This window comes from Aphelocoma coerulescens, chromosome 1 (assembly GCF_041296385.1).
Source record: "Aphelocoma coerulescens isolate FSJ_1873_10779 chromosome 1, UR_Acoe_1.0, whole genome shotgun sequence".
Taxonomy (NCBI): domain Eukaryota; kingdom Metazoa; phylum Chordata; class Aves; order Passeriformes; family Corvidae; genus Aphelocoma; species Aphelocoma coerulescens.
In genome coordinates this window covers 47,294,398-47,298,312 of record NC_091013.1, presented here as the reverse complement: position 1 = coordinate 47,298,312, position 3,915 = coordinate 47,294,398, and the positions used below count along the sequence as shown (strand labels likewise).

General features: G+C 38.0%; 1 long non-coding RNA gene across 1 annotated transcript; it reads left to right on the top strand.

Moving 5' to 3' along the window:
• Positions 1-247: 247 nt before the first annotated feature.
• On the top strand, positions 248-3,674 carry LOC138118575 (uncharacterized). Its single transcript, XR_011155217.1, has 4 exons — positions 248-323; positions 404-636; positions 1,706-1,766; positions 2,077-3,674. It is a non-coding gene; the product is annotated as an uncharacterized lncRNA (long non-coding RNA).
• The last annotated feature ends 241 nt before the right edge of the window (positions 3,675-3,915 follow it).

The following is a 3,915-nucleotide window of genomic DNA, read 5'->3' as shown; positions in this document are numbered from 1 at the left end:
TACCTCAGAGCATAAAGTTCTGGCTTTGAGTATAGGGTACTGCCAGATTAATAAACATGCTATATGAGGGGGAAAAAAAATGCCATGTACCAAGAGCTACATTTTTACAACATTCTCTGTTGTAAACTTGTAAGACCCCAGTTGTTTTTCCTACTTTGCATGCAAATACTATTGAAACATTTTAACATTAACAGATAACATTTTCAAAATTGCTTAAATCTATTGGATTTTCCATTAACTTATTGAGGCAGATTTTAAAAACTCTTCAAAGACTACCTACCAAGATGTTCAGAACAACCTCCAAGATCATTCATGCTGTGGAGGTAAGGGCCTTTTCCCCCACTGCTCAGCAAATGGAGCAGAGCTTCAGCTGGTTACAGGGTCCCTCATTTCTTTTATCAAGGGGAGAGCTGTGCCTGACAGGCTCATCCAGAAACGAACTCCTCACAAGGCACAGGAACAAGTGCCATCACATCACCACTGGGGTCAGACTGTGGTTCTACAGAGACAAAATAGGGTCCTGGCCTTGAGCAGAGCAGGTGCCACAGCTGAGATTCATCAGGGACACTGATGTGTGTTGTCCTCAGCACCCCGGCAATTGTGAGATAACTCTTCCTTTTGGATGCTAACTTCTAAGTGAGTTCTACCTGTGACATTGTTCTTGCTGCTCTTCCATCTACCTTAACTATTCTCATCTATATTATTTTGATATGTGGTAAAACAAAATAAATACTGCACATAATTGGCATTCCATGTGTTATCAGATATTTCTTCCACATAAATGGCACTATTTGCAAAGTTATCTTAAAGCAACCTAGCAAATTCTTGGACCTGTTTTGACCCACAACTATTAACTGTTTACCTTTGCTCATAGTAAGTTCTATTGAGCATCATAAGGGTTTTATTTTGTTATTTAATGTCAAAGGCAGAATACCATGTATATTCATGCACTTCTCAGAGTGTGTAATAATCCACTGCTAGCATTTAAAGAAAATACTGTCAGTTTGTTGCTTTGTTTTTGTTTCTTCTTCCTTGTACATCTCTATTAAGGCAAACCTATTATTATCATCCCTAACAGATACAGAATCTTTAGTTCAGGTCTTCATTGCATAAAGTACTTACTATTGTATTCCTTTGTCAGTGAGACATTTTTATCAGTCCTTGTAAGACTTCAGGCTATATAGAAATGCTGTGTTTGAAATAAGCCTAGCAAAAGATTAAATCAGGGAAAGATCAAATCTCAGTAACATGGGTTTGTCTCTTGTCCATGAACACATATCAAGTTTTGTAATAATGTAAAACCTTTTCTGTAAAAATGTAAAACCCTGTGTAAGCCCTATCCTTAAAAAATATAACTGAAAATAGGGTGAAGAAAAATATATAAATTTAGTTTTCTGTTTCAATACAGAAATACATTTAAATATGTGACTAATCATCATAGCAAAAAAGCTCCAAATATTGTCTTACAGTAACTAGTGTTGAAATTGATTATTTGGGGGGTTTTGTTGGTTTGGTTTGGTCTGGCTTTGCTTTTGGTGTTTCGTTGTTTGGAGATTTTTGTCTAGTGTAATTTTTAATATTTTTTTAATGGTATGCCTTAATTTTTCTTTCACTTTTCAAATTGGTAGAGACAGTTTAATTCATGTTCACCCAAAATCCATCAGCAAATGGTCAAATATATATTATGTAATTTCATTTGAAACAGATTTCAAAGCATTAACGAGTTTGGTTTTCCTTGATCATGAGTGAGGTAAAAACTCAAACAGGTAAGACATAACAAGTTTATAACTTTATTAATGTAAAATATCTGGGGAAAAGCAGCCAAGAAAAATTTACAGCCTGTACTGATATGTTCTTCCATTTTACAAAGCAAGATAATTTTTAAGTGCCATGTTCTTAACCTTGCATTTTCCCTACATTGTTCATCAGTAGCGCCCGGTTCATTATAATTACTCTTGATATGATGGGAAAGAAAATAAGAGGTTTTTTATTGGGTTGGTTTTCACTTAAAATAAAGTTATACTAATAACAAAGTTGTTCTCTTAATTTTTATTTGTATTATTTATCCTTTAATAGGCAGACTTCGCTGCTACAAAAATAGTACTACAACATGTCTTCCATGAATCACGCTGCACCACCTGACAGAACTGGCAGGCATGGCTGAAATATAATTTATTTCACAAAAAAAACCAAGAAGTGGAAAATAACAAAAAAAAAATAGTTTGCTCTCTTCATGAGAAGAACATCTTAGACTCAGCAGGCTATTTGAAACAGCTGTATTATGTGTCATGTGTCCTCCCCTCTCCAAGGCAGTATTTCTCAAATTCTCAAAAAAGTTTCACCTTCTTTGTGAAAGGCTATGACAACAGTTGAAGAGGAAAAACTCTCCAAAGCCTTTCTAATGATGGAGAAGATTTGTCAAGTGGACATGAACAATTAAGAAGGCATAGAGGACAAAAAAGCATGTACTTACGAAGCTCAGGGAAGAAGTGGGGAGTAACTGACCATTGCAAAGAAAACTGAATTCATCCCAACACAAAAGGGACTAGAAGGTGGCTTTTATTTCAGATAACCTGCTGTATTAGATTTTCCAGTTGTTTAAATGGCCTTCCCTGAATTAACCAAAAATATTTGATTGTCTTCCTGAGCTGGTTATACCAACATGGGGAAAATGCATATGCAGCTCAGCTCAGCACAGATTATCAAACAGCCAAATTAAAATCAACTCTGAAAAACGCAAAGAACTTGAGCTGCCTTCAACCCACAGATTCCGTTCTTGGAACTGGGGATGCTCAGCTTGACAATGGTGAGCATATAAAAACTAAGAAAAAAGGAAACATGAAAAAGGTAGAAGCAGGGCCAAGTGACTTGGGAGAGATATAGACAGTTTGCATGCACAAGGAGGGGGTTAGAAAAGCCAAAACCCATGAGAAGTTGAGCCTGGAAAGGAGTGTGAAAGGTGACAAGAGCTTTTGCAAGTAAATCAGTAGAAAAAGGAAGAGAAATGGGATGAGGTGTCTGGTGACAAAGACAATAGGAAGTGCCAAAGTACTCACTGCCTTCTGTACCTTGGTCTTGGCTGATCAAATTCATCTTTGTTGTAGAAAATTCTGAAGCAATGAAAATATTTCTTCTCAGTAGAGAAGCATCAGGCTGGGGGACATTTCAACAGACTGGATGTGCACAAATCCAGGAGACCTGCTTTTGGGCACTCAGGCGTGCCGAGGCAGCTGGCCAATGTCATAGGCCATGATGCATAAGAGTATGTAGAGACTGTCTGCTTCACTGAGATTATCCAATCAAGCACCTTTCAATGCAAAGGAAATAATAAGTAAAGGGAGAAGCAAAACCACAGAGAGATAGAAAGCTGAAAGATAAGGGATAATGTGGACAATGTAAAAGGCCAAAAGTCTCCACCCAGTAATTGGTGAGCTGTAAAGAAACTGCAAACTCAGCTATGGAGAGGACAAAGGTGACTTTGCAATTAATAAGAATGACGGAAGGGAAAAAAAAGGGACATTAGGATACTTGATGGGGGAAGCTGCTGGCCTGTGAAGAACTTAAAAGAGAATGTTTAGATGCACGGGACTGGGGAAGAAGCAAATTGGGGAAAAGGCGAAAAGGGGTATAAAACTTGCCAGTCACACTGTAGCCAGTCGGTTTTTCTTTTAGCCTTCCACATAATCACTGCAGTCTTTCCTGTCTTCTGATTAAATCTTTTCTTAGCTATCTGTCTGTGTAATCTCATTCTCTACTTGGTGTGTGTGGGAGTGCTTTTAGGACTAAGTGCTAGCCACGTGGGAGACCAGTGTGAGTGGATATGGAACACCAACAGGTGTCAGCCAGGGAATGTAGGTGACCCTCGGCCTGCGGTGCCAGCAACTGGAACAAGGTGATTCTCAACATCTGTAGTTG